Source organism: Pelobates fuscus, chromosome 4, assembly GCF_036172605.1.
Source record: "Pelobates fuscus isolate aPelFus1 chromosome 4, aPelFus1.pri, whole genome shotgun sequence".
Classification (NCBI taxonomy): domain Eukaryota; kingdom Metazoa; phylum Chordata; class Amphibia; order Anura; family Pelobatidae; genus Pelobates; species Pelobates fuscus.
This window is the reverse complement of record NC_086320.1, coordinates 133,805,545-133,819,020: the sequence shown is the minus strand read 5'-3', so window position 1 is coordinate 133,819,020 and position 13,476 is coordinate 133,805,545. Positions and strand designations below refer to the sequence as shown.

The 13,476-nt window shown below is 40.2% G+C and overlaps 1 protein-coding gene across 1 annotated transcript in view; it reads right to left on the bottom strand.

Moving 5' to 3' along the window:
• SOCS6 (suppressor of cytokine signaling 6) overlaps positions 1-2,173 on the bottom strand; it is a 34,606-nt gene extending 32,433 nt beyond the window's left edge. Inside the window, exon 1 of the mRNA XM_063451615.1 lies at positions 2,060-2,173. The gene's annotated coding sequence lies outside the window, so the exon portion shown is untranslated. The remainder of the gene's footprint in view (positions 1-2,059) is intronic.
• Positions 2,174-13,476: the final 11,303 nt, after the last annotated feature.

Genomic DNA, 13,476 nt, shown 5'->3' with positions numbered 1-13,476 from the left:
CTTTTTTCTAATAACAGGGGACAACCATATTTGTATGGTAAAATAGGTGAGTATATAGTGAATCCACTTTTTTTTTTTTTTATTTAACTCGCACCCCAAGGAATGTGTCACAGCAATAGGCAGATACATCTACTATTTAATGTTCCTAATTTCACAAGAAAAGAAGTGAAGTATCCCTAACTCCAATGACTTACGCACAAAGTACTGTGGAAAACTCAAATTATTCCTTGGTTAAAAGAAAACTATTCTTAATGCTATAGTGTCCTTATCACTTAATAGGTAGGCCCTTCACTCCCATTTGCAATAATACAATTTTGTAAATTTTTTCTTCTGACCTCTTCACCTCTCACAATCTCATGATGGTACTCCATGATGGTCCAATCCAATGCTCACCTTCAGGGAAGCATTGAATCAATGCTTTCACGTCACATGAACAAGTTTGACTATCACTGCAGTAGAAGCGCCTCTAGTGGCTGAGTATCCAGCGCCACGAAGATTGCAAATTTAAGGCACATTGGCATGAATAAGGAGCAAATAAACACTGATTGTGACATTGAGGAGTTAAGGAACTGGGGATGGGGGAGGCATAAAATATACATTATCATGACAGAGCTGCTTTAACCCTACAACAGGACCACTGCAGCTTGACCATTTCATTAAGACGAAGTGGGCTGGGTGACTAGTGTCCCTTGTGCACAAATACATTTAATCTGGGACAAAAAAAAAAAAGAAATTATTTTTAATCTACCCTGCAAGAGATTAGTCTGGGATTTACCAGTGGAGTTTTATTCAGTGAATAAGACTCCATGGGTAAATGCTGGACGGATAGATTCTTTTGGGTGTACACTGAATGGAATTTGATTTGTTTGTGCCAGATGAAAAGGCTTTGTGCAAAAGTCTATTAGATTGGAGGTCCTGAGGATCCCTACATTAAAGGGACACTTTAGCCTATTGAAGTGGTCTGGGTACAGTATCCCTATAGCACTTAGTGCTGCAATGTTAAACATTGCAGTTCCAGAGAAACTACAATGTTTACATTGCCGCACCAAGTCTGCCTCCAGCGGTTGTCCCCCAGACAGCCACTGGAGGCTGTTCCTGGATCCAAACGGACCTTTGGTCCGGTAACGGATGCTGGACGTCCTCAAACTTTGCATGAGGACATCCAGCGTCAGATTTTTCCCCATAGCATAGCATGGATTCAATGCTTACCTATAGGGAGGTCTAATACGCGCAAGGCATTTGCCCGCTTGTCATGGGACTTCAGAGGAGGCATTATTCAGTTCCGAGGGATATCTGAGCTGGGCTAATGTAAGTAAATAAAGGGTTTTTAACCTTTTCTTTGACCACTGCAGGGGGGGGGGTGTGAGGGAGTGGGAAGGCCGATGGAAATACTTTGTATTCTTGCCACTTATAGTAGCCCTTTAATTGCTACAAAATTTCTACAGTACAGACTGGAAGTGAGCGAGTAAACTGGAATATAGTTAACTTTGTATATAATACAAAGCAAGTATGCCACTTTCTAAATAACAAGAAAAATATATCAAACAAATGATTCAATAGTATGATGGGAGGACATCAATTAATATATAAGTACCATTTAATTCAAGAATATAGAATGAGAGTGTCTGAAAATAGGTGTCACAGTGGGGAGACTGTTGACAGGTCTTGATCTTAGATCAAATGCCAAACCCCTCTTTGTCTATAGATGCTTCAACCTTTGTATGAAGAATGATGTACAACCAGGCAGGTTAAGGGTTGCTCTGGGCTGGTTACAGAAGATATATGTAGTAGTATATATACCCTAGCATACACAATAAGTCCTATAACTGTGATATTACCAGTAATAAAATATCAATACTCAGGTCCCCTCCTGCACTGTAAACACAGCTTCCCCTCCCTCTCTCTCTTCCCACTCTCACTACTTCCTTCTCAATCTCCAGGCCTCCTGATCATCACAAAGCCTGCTCACCGGGCCCGCACCCTCCCTGGGTTGCATGCTGCCCCGGCTCTCCCACCATGTAGGGACGGTCACCTCCGCCAAAGCAGAGCGCTCCCTCACCTCATGCCGATTAACTCGGTTCCTTGTGCCACTCCGTGCCTGGATTTCCCCAGCTCCCCTCTCCGACCAAATCCACTGCTCCGTGCGGCCCCACAGAGCCGGCCATGAGAGGAGGAGCAGGACTTGGAAAGTGAAACTACAACTCCCTGCGACCCCTGCGGCAAGATGGCAAAAGTGTCAAACAAGCACAACTTTATTTAACAAAGCTCAGTCACACAGAAAATGTTGATCAGTTCTTCTGATATCACTTCTGGTGGCTCTGTTGACAAAACTGCGGGTCGAGGTAGATGTTATTTTTCAATAATATATGGTAAAATAATAGTGTTAAAATTATAATAAACAATAATAAATTGCTAATTCTTTCCTTCTTGGAAAAAATACTCCAAACATGTCAAAATTAAAAAAGTAGGGCATTATAAGTTTAGTACAGTGAGCGTGGGTGTGGCGAGGAGACATTTTGGATGACTTCCTAACAATTTATGAAGCTAAAATGTAATTTAAAATAAGAACAACGTGTCTTATTTACACAGATTTATTTCTAAACACATTTATTGAAGTTTTACGCTTTCCCGACGTTAGGGCATGCTATGCCATCCTTCAAAACATGGGCTTTAACGTCATTAGGGCGGCATAGCACGCCCTAACCATAATCACCCTCCTTGCTGGATCCGATCGGGGGTACTGTCTGACAACCCAGGCAGTCCTTCTAGATAGCAAGATTGGCTGGGTTATCAAGCAGATCCCAGAATATATAACTAATGAAAATATTATTACATATAAATAATACATAAATATATTTAGACTTAAATTATTATTATATCAAAATACAAAGAACAAAATTATATGTATATATATTTGTGTTCGGTGCTATTTTTGTAATGTAAACGTATGTATAGCAAGGTGTACATTATATATATGAACAAGTCGGTTGAAGTATGCCGAAACCGACGTATGCGGTAGGCCTGTAATAAAGAGGGCAAAAATTAGCAGTGTCTTGCCAAAGAAAATTTTTATTACATAGATGAAAGACAGTGCAAAGAAAATAGCTCAAGATGACAGTTTAACAAAGGCAGACCTCATGTCTAACACAGGTTGAGGTATATACAAAGCAAACGCTGAGGACTTCCAGCGGCCTAAGGACTTAATTACATGCACTGGAATATTTTGACTAGAGGCTGTGGAAGCTGCCCCTATCCGAAAGGAATGGCCAGAAAAATTACTGACGTTCAGACCTAGTCTGGTCAGTAACATGCGGACGTATTGCATAAATGTAGCTGTCGTTAAGACATCTCTGTGTAGGACTAGCAGCGGGATGTCAGCCTGATGCGGTAATGATTGAATGTATCTCACATTTGAGTGAGCAGAATCTACTGCTCACTATAATAGCGTAGGTGGTATAATCCCCACCTGGGTTTCTTGAGCGAGTGAGTTATCCGATGTGATGAATGACATGACTCGCTCAAGAATCCCAGGTGGGGATTATACCACCTATGCTAATATAGTGAGCAGTAGATCCTGCTCACTCAAATGTGAGTATTCTATGTTTCTATACCTACCTGCCTTTATATATAAACAGCGAGCACTATATTGGATTATATCTCTTTCCTTATACTGAGGACCTCCTCCTGTTTGTGAACACCTGTATCCTACCAGTGGGGGATCTACGCCACTGAACGCTGGTCATACCTGAGCTAGTTCTAGCTCTCCAATAGGTGAGTTTAAATACCTCCCTGCTGTGAAGTATATCTTTCCATGTGATTTTCAGTTGCAGTCTACATAATTGGAATTTTTATTTTATTTTCATATATCTCCATCTCGATCAAGAGAACCTGACTACTTCCAGTTCTAAAATCTGCATTGACCTACACTACACTCAAGTTCCCGCAAGTGGACTTGGCCTTCTATAGGCCCATTGTTATTGGGACTATTAATTTTTTATCGTACCCTATTTTGATATATGTAAGTACAAAACTGTATTTCACCCACCCTATAGTCTATTGCGGTGTGATTATCCTGATCATTTCATTTCTGTTATTTAAGTTTGGTTTTATTAAATATTTTATCGGTTTCTGTGGCGCGACCTATAACTTTTATTCTTTAGATTCATCCTTTTTTGACGACAAACCTATTTTTAGGTTGCAGCCTTTTCCATATTTATTTTAAGCTTTCTATTGACCACCAAGCGCTGAACCCACTACCGTTTGTTCATAATATGTAATAGGTACTACTTTACCAAGCTGACTTGTTTTTGTAATGGGTAGTGACAAGATATAGTGATCATGTCGTTTGATAAGATGGGAGCGTTTTAGGCAGTTTCGTGCGTATTTGTTGCCATGTATGGTAAACTCGCCAGGTCTAAGAAAACCGTAGTACGCCAAGTAGATGGCTGTTTTGATTACTAGGTTTGTATTGTGTTCAAATGGGTCAGTATCCAACAAGTCAGACATGTCCTTAAATAGCTATTTATGTACTGGTAATCTTGTGTATGGAGGAGTGGTGCTGGCGTTCTGTATTTCTTTGAGAATGTTTTTAATGGGGTAAGATGATAAAAAACTAGAGTTATCTGGGTATAAGGTATACATGTGGTGTTGGATGCCGGTTAAATATAATTTGATGGTGTTGTGTGACAGTTTGAGTTTTAGATGACAAAAAGAAGCAAAAGCTACCAGCGTGGAAATGGCAAAAAACTGATTCAAGTTATGTTACATAGTTACATAGTTACATAGTTGCATAGCTGAAAAGAGACTTGCGTCCATCAAGTTCAGCCTTCCTCACATTTGTTTTTTGCCGTTGATCCAAAAGAAGGCAAAAAAACCCAGTTTGAAGCACAATTTTGCACAAGCTAGGGAAAAAAATCCTTCTTGACCCCAGAATGGCAGTCAGATTTATCCTTGGATCAAGCAGTTATTACCCTACATTGAAAGATTATATCCTTGAATATTCTGTTTTTGCAAGTATGCATCTAGTAGCTGTTTGAACATCTGTATGGACTCTGATAAAACCACTTCTTCAGGCAGAGAATTCCACATCCTGATTGTTCTTACAGTAAAAAAACATTTCCTTTGCCTTAGACAAAATCTTCTTTCTTCCAGTCTAAACGCATGACCTCGTGTCCTATGTAAAGTCCGGTTTGTGAATAGATTTCCACACAATGGTTTGTATTGGCCCCGAATATATTTGTATAATGTTATCATATCCCCTCTCACGCGACAATTTTCTAAACTAAATAGGTTTACATTTGTTAACCTTTCTTCATAGCTGATATGTTCCATTCCTTTTATTAATTTTGTAGCCCGCCTCTGCACTTTTTCTAGTGCCATAATATCCTTCTTTAGAACAGGTGCCCAAAATTGCACAGCATATTCAATGTGTGGTCTTACCAGTGATTTATAAAGAGGCAAAATGATATTCTCGTCCCGAGAATGAATGCCCTTTTTCATGCATGACAATACCCTACTGGCCTTGGTCACTGCTGATTGACATTGCACATTGTTGCATAGTTTGTTGTCTATAACAATTCTCAAGTCCTTTTCGTGTGTTGTTATCCCTAATCCGCTTCCATTAAGGGTATACGTTGCTTGTGTATTCTTTACGCCGAAGTGCATAACTTTGCATTTTTCAACATTAAATTTCATCTGCCATTTGAGTGCCCAGTCCTCCAGTCTATCTAAATCCCTCTGCAGCAAAGTAATATCTTGCTCACATTGTATTATTTTACAAAGTTTTGTGTCATCTGCTGTCTTCAAGATCATTTATAAACATGTTAAATAGAAGGGGTCCCAGAACAGACCCCTGAGGGACACCACTTGCCACCTCTGTCCGGCTTGAAAATTTACCATTAACGACAACTCTTTGTACTCTGTTTTTAAGCCAATGTTCTACCCAAGAACAAGCATTTTCATCTAGACCAATTTCCTTGAGTTTGAACACTAATCTTCTGTGTGGAACTGTATCAAATGCCTTGGCAAAATCCAAATAGATCACATCCACTGCAACACCCTGATCTATACTTCTACTTACTTCTTCGTAGAATGCAATCAAGTTAGTTTGACACGACCTGTGCTTCATAAAACCGTGCTGATTTTTGCTGATAACCATGTTCTTCTCAAGGAATTCTTGAATATTATCCCTTAATAACCTTTCAAATATTTTACCAGCCACAGAAGTTAAGCTCACAGGTCTATAATTTCCAGGCAAGGATTTTAAACCCTTTTTGAATATAGGAACCACATCTGCCTTCCTCCAATCCTCCGGAACACTTCCTGAAAGGAAAGAATCTTGAAAGATTAAAAACAGAGGTTCACTTATTTCTACACTTAGTTCCTTAAAGGACCACTCTAGTGCCAGGAAAACATACTCGTCCCCCTCCCGCCCGGCTCTGGAAAGGGGAAAAGGGGTAAAACGTACCTTTTTCCAGCGCTGGGCGGGGAGCTCTCCTCCTCCTCTCCGCCACGTCGGCTGAATGCGCACGCGCGGCAAGAGCTGCGCGCGGCAAGAGCTGCGCGCTCAGCCGGTCGCATAGGAAAGCATTTACAATGCTTTCCTATGGACGCTTGCGTGCTCTCTCTGTGATTTTCACAGTGAGAATCACGCAAGCGCCTCTAGCGGCTGTCAATGAGACAGCCACTAGAGGATTAGGGGGAAGGCTTAACCAATTTATAAACATAGCAGTTTCTCTGAAACTGCTATGTTTATAAAAAAAATGGGTTAACCCTAGCTGGACCTGGCACCCAGACCACTTAATTAAGCTGAAGTGGTCTGGGTGCCTAGAGTGGTCCTTTAAGTACACGTGGATGGATACCGTCAGGCCCTGGAGCTTTGTTTATATTAACTTTCTTTAGTTGCTGCAGCACCTTGTCTTGAGTTAACCAATTACAATTATTATGCAAGTTTTTAGTAGCAATCATTTGCACATCTTTTGCCATGGGTTCTTCCTTAATATATACAGAGGAGAAATAGTTATTTAAAATTCCTGCCTTTTCCTGGTGTTCATTGACTAACTCCCCCGTTTCAGTTTTTAGTGTACCTACACTTTCATGTTTGGGTTTTTTAGAATTTATGTACTTAAAAAATGCTTTGGGGTTGGTTTTGCTCTCTTTAGCTATCATTTTTTCATTTTGAAGTTTAGCAAGTCTAATTGCCTTTTTGCACGCATTATTTGCTTCCTTATATCTTTTCTAAGATGCATCTGATTTGTCCGATTTAAATGCTTTAAATGCCCTTTTCTTATTTTTAATCTCTTGTTTTACTTTTCTGCTAAGCCACATTGGTTTTAATTTGTTTCTTTTATATTTATTTCCCAATGGTACATACTGAGAAATGTACCTTTCTAATATTTGTTGGAAGATGATCCATTTATCCTCAGTGTTCTTTTCACTAAAGAGTTTATGCCAGTCAATATATTGTAAAGCTTCCCTTAACTTGTTGAAATTGGCCTTTTTAAAATTATATGTTTTAGTATACCCCATGTGCTTTTGTTTTTTTGAGTTTATTTCAAAGGACACTATATTGTGATCACTATTTCCCAAGTGCTCACCTACTTGAATGTTGGTCAAAAGATCAACGTTCTTTGTTAAAACCAGGTCCAGACAAGCGTCCATTCTAGTTGGTGCTTGTACTAGTTGTGACATGAAGGTGTAATTTAACAAGTTTAAAAACCTTATTCCCTTTGCTGAGCTACTAGTCCCTCTGTCCCAATTTATGTCCGGGTAATTAAAATCTCCAATAATTAAAGTGTTACCCAGATTTGCAGCTTTCTCAATTTGCTCAAACAGCTGTTGTTCCTCGTCAATATTAACCCCTTAACGCCGTTACGGCGTTCTATGCCGTCGCGGCTTTAAAGGGCTTTAAAGCCGTTGCGGCGGCATAGAACGCCGTAACGGCTTGCAGCCCCAGGAGCAGAGGTGTACTCACCTCCGCCGCGATCCTCTTCTGGGGGGCTGTCTGAGAGCCCAGGCAGCCCCCCTCCGGCAAATGAGGCCCCCGGGGGCCATGTGATCGCTCTCAAAGAGCGATCACATGGCCCCCTATAGCTGGCTATGGATCTGCCAGCAGGGGGACTGTTTAAAATATTAGACAGTCCCCCTGCTGGTAGGTAGTGTAAAAAAATAAATATTAAAATGTTATAAAATAAATTAAATGCCTTTTTATATATATATATATAATATGTATATATATTATATATATAATATATATACATATTATATATATGTAACGTCATACGTAATGTATTTTAATATTAATATTAGTATATATATTAATATTAAAATACACTTAGAATGACGTTACATATATATAATATGTATATATATTATATATATAATAGATCTACATATATATATTATATATATATATATACGCATAATTACAATAATAAATAAATAAAATAATTAAATAAATAAATAAAATATTGAAACAAAATATAAAATAAATTATATATTCATATGTAATTTCATTCTAACTGTATTTTGTTATTAATATATATATATTGGAAACAGAATACACTTAGAATGACATTCTATATATATCTATCTATATATAAAATACAAATAACCGCAAATATATATAGAGAGATAAATACATATAATTACATAAAAGATTACATTAGTATACACGTAGAATTTATATACCTATAAATGCATATATATTAAAATTCTACGTGTATATTTAAGTAATTTTTTAACATAATTATGTCATTTGATTAATTAAAATTTGATTGACATGCCTGACAACACAGGGAGAAAGTGCAGAGAATTTAATTCGCATGCACTATATTAGACCCTGTAACTCTCCAAGACACCATAAAACCTGTACATAGGGGGTACTGTTTTACTCGGGAGACTTCGCTGAACTCAAATATTAGTGTTTAAAACTGGTAAATTGTATTACAACGATGATATTTTAAGTAAAAGTGACGTTTTTTGCATTTTTTACAAACAAACGGCACTTTTATGGACTATATTATTGTTGTAATATGTTTTACTGTTTTAAAACACTAATATTTGTGTTTAGTGAAATCTCCCGAGAATAACAGTACCCCACATGTACAGGTTTTATGGTGTTTTGGAAAGTTAGAGAGTCACATATAAGGCTTGCATTTCATTTTTTTGACATTGAAATTTGCCAGATTAGTTATGTTGCCTTTGAGACCGTATGGTAGCCCAGGAATAAGAATTACCCCCATGATGGCATACCATTTGCAAAAGTAGACAACCCAAGGTATTGCAAATGGGGTATGTCCAGTCATTTTTAGTAGCCACTTAGTCACAAACACTGGCCAAATATTAGTTTTTTGCTTTTTTCACACAAAAACAAATATGAACGCTAACTTTGGCCAGTGTTTGTGACTAAGTGGCTACTAAAAAAAACTAAACATACCCCACGTTCAATACCTTGGGTTGTCTACTTTTTCAAATGGTATGCCATTATGGGGGTAATTCTCATTCCTGGGCTACCACACCGTCTCAAAGGTAACATTACTAATCTGGCAAATTTCAATTTGAAAATGGAACGTTCTATATCTGACCCTGTAACTTTCCAAAACACCATAAAACCTGTTAATGGGGGGTACTGTTGTACTCGTGAGACATCGCTGATTACAAATATGTGCATTTTGTTGCCGTAAAACCTAACAGTATTATGACATTTACAGCTAAAATGTGAGGCGGAACTACAAATTTAAAAAAAAAATTCAAATTTCTCAGTTTTTTTTTATTTTATTCATAATAAATTGTTTCAAATACAAATATTTTATATGAAATGAAAGCCCTGTTTCTCCTGAACAAAATGATATATAATAAGTGTGGGTGCATTTAATATGAAAGAGGGGAACTACGGGTGAACAGACATATAGCGCAAATTCCAGTTTTTGTTTACGTTTTGTTTTGATCAGAACGTGTACTATTGACTCCGTCCTGAAGGGGTTAACATTAAGTGGTTTATAACATATCCCAACCAATAGTTGGTTTCCCTTCTTTTCCCCCAAGCAGATATTTACCCATAAAGCTTCCACATTTTCCTCGTCGCATTCCATTTGCTTAAGATTTGGCTTTAAATCATGGTTGACATACAAACATACCCCACCACCCTTCTTGTTTTTCCTATCCTTCCTAAATAACATGTACCCATTTAAGTTAACTGCCCAGTTATGTGTCTCATCCCACCATGTTTCAGTTATGCCCATTAGAACATATTGTTTAGTGTATGCTAATGCCTCTAGTTCCCCCATTTTGTTACTTAGGCTCCTTGCATTAGTAAGCATACATTTAATATCATGCGTCACTTGTATATTTTGTGAATTATCAACATTACATAGCTTCTCTGTTCTGAGCTTGCCCCTCCCCCGTCTCCACCCTCCTTATACTGTGCTAAAGCCCATCTCCTTTCTGTCCTATCTCCATTTTGTAAATTGATATGACCCCTCCCCCCCCCCCATAGCAATGTTCTAACATAAACCTCTTATATACTTTGAAAGCTCTATTGTAAGACCGTTTGGTATTGTCAGACAGGGCTAAACTAGCCAAGGCGAGACTATGCCTTGCCAATTCTTTCAGTCCGTTACCAGATCCTGAAAACGTGGTGCTGCCATCGCTGTTGGGGAGGCTGTGGTTAACGTGTCTCTGTATGCCTGGAATTCAAAGCGAGTCAGCTGCAGTATTAAAGATCCCTGGTACATGAGAACACACCAAATGAAAGTGATTGCAGGCAGCCAGCCAGGTCAGTCTTCTCATGAATCTCATTATTGTCAGAACCTTTGTTTATGATGTGGCAGGTAGCTTGGTTGTCGGAAAAACAGTGTACCGAGCTACCTGCCCAAGACTGACCCCACACCACGGCTGCTGCAACTATAGGGTATATCTCAAATAAGGCGCGTGAGAACTCTTCGATGTGCTGGACCTCCTCTGGCCAACCGTCCCAAAGCCACTCATTTTAAAATATGGCAGCAAAACCTGTTGATGCTGCCACATCCGTCCGAATGACCGGAGAATGGGCAGACAATGGAGGCAAGAACATGCTTCTGCCATTCCACTGCAACAAGAATTTGCGCCACATCAACAAATCAGCCGCAGCCTGTACATCCAAGCAGATACGGGTAACATCATTTGGTACGAGAGGGAGGAGGCAAAGGAGTCTAGAAATAAAGGCTCTACCTTGCAGGATGATGCGTATTGCAAAATTTAACAATCCCAACAAAGATTGCAATTCCTTCCGATTGCATGTCCTATTGACCAAAAAGTCATTGATGGTTTGTAGAATACTGTAAATTTTGCCTGAGAGGAGGCTCGCTTCCATGTTTACTTTATCGATATCCAAGAAATTAACTACCGAGTCAGGACCTTCTGTTTTCTTGGGAGAACGTGTGAAAAAACGAGATGGCCTCGGTCAGATCACTAGGGGAAGAGGACTTATTCTCCACGAACAGAAAGTCGTCCAGATAATGTATAACGGCCTGGCATCTGCAATTGTTTAACAGTAGCCAACATAAGATTTCGGCAAAGGTATCAAATATTTTTGGGCTGCTTTTTGACCCGAACGTGAGCCTTGTGAAAAAATAATAGATACCTTTCCATTTTAAACCATGCAGATGCCATAGTGACTGGCGTATGGGTAGTAATTTGAAAGCATTAATGATGTCAGTTTTACTGAGCCAAGCTCCTACGCCAGCTTTGATGATGGTGTGTATGGCATTGTCTATAGTGGCGTACTGGAGTGAAAATTCCTTGGATGGAATTAATGAATTAAGGCCCAGTATAGCGAAGGAGTGAGGTGCGGATAGATCTAAAATAAGTCTGTGTTTCCCTGAGGATTTCCCGGTGACTAATCCTATAGGGTTGGTTTTCTAATTGGAAAACGAGGGCTCCCAAAAAGGACCCAACAAGAACCCATCCTCCAACTCCTTTTGTAACAGAGCATCAACCATTTCCACGTCAGAAAATGCTGGTTGTAAATTGTTGCATTCGTAAATGCCAGCGGGGATATGTACCAAACCTGTATGAAATCCCTCTGTGAAACCATCTATCAAGAAATCCACTAGGTGTTTGGATGGGTAAGAGGCTAATGCGTGAGCCAAAGAACCAATCTTTATGGATGTCAAGTAAGGTTTAGCATGACTTTTATTAGGACACATGGACTTGGCGTGTGCCCTAAAACAATGTGAACACACATGTAACAATCTGCAGGCACTATAACCACAGGTACCTACATTAAAGTTGTTACACACCTGTGACTTTTCCAGGTAAACAATAGGACGACCGAGTTTGTCCTTGCCAGATCTGTCCAACCTAGTATGTGGTTCATGGAAAGTCCCAGGTGTGAGACAAGCTGGTGTCTTGAGACCAGCAAAATGTCTACCAAATAGCTCAGTATCCATACGGCTCCAGTCAGTTTTGACGTTATACTGAGCCAAAATTGCAGACGCTCTTGCCGAAAAGGACTGGTGGTAGTCATTAAAGGATGACCCAACGTATTTGCTTCCCAACTCCACCAGCTTGTGCATGTAGAGCTAGAGTTCTTCTCGTCTATGCGGGTAAACGGAACAAATGACATCACGATAGATACCAAAAGCTAAGACAAAATCAGTTATGGAGGGGGCAGAGCTTGCTAGCGGGACGAGACGGGTGCCATATCTGTCAGCTCCCGACATCTAATAACTTAAACGGCACATACCGTACAAAACCGACGACGCACAATAACCAGCACCTCACCATCCCACCCAGGGTGAAACGCTGCACCAATTGATGCCGTTCCGGTATCCCACAGGGCGACCCACGCGGAAACGCAAGGCCTTGGCCTACCTTCAGCCGCCACGCTTCTCCCTGGAGACACTCCTGGGCGGCCCACTAGCATACAGAACACCCGGGAATACCCAAAACTCACCTCCAGCACCTTCAGAATACACCATGGGCCGACGTTCCCAGAAGCCTGAAGGTAGGGACATCGGAGCGATGCTCCAAAAACCCCAACAAGGCAAAGCAGGCCAGACAGGGGAAAATCCAGATGCAGCCTCATCCCAGCAATCACAGGAGGCCCAGGGAACAGAGCCCAACTAGACACCTGAGGCTATAACACAGCCTTTCCAGGTGCTCACAGGAGGATCAACACCAGCCACAAAGGATGACCTCAAGGCCTTATTAACAGACCTGCACAGCATTATAGCAGCTGACAGGGCCCTAGCACAAAGGGAGATCCAGTCAGTCGCCACTAGGGTACAGGCCACAGAAGGCACTATACGTGAGGTACAAGCAGCGTACACTACGCTTGGAGACACATTCCACCAGCTCCAAAGTACTCAGCACTCTATGCTCATGCAACTGACAGCACTGGAGGATCGCCACCGCCGCACCCACGTTAAAGTCCGTGGAGTACCCGCAGAGATAACCGCGGAGGAATTGCCCCATTAAATCCGGAGGCTATTGGCA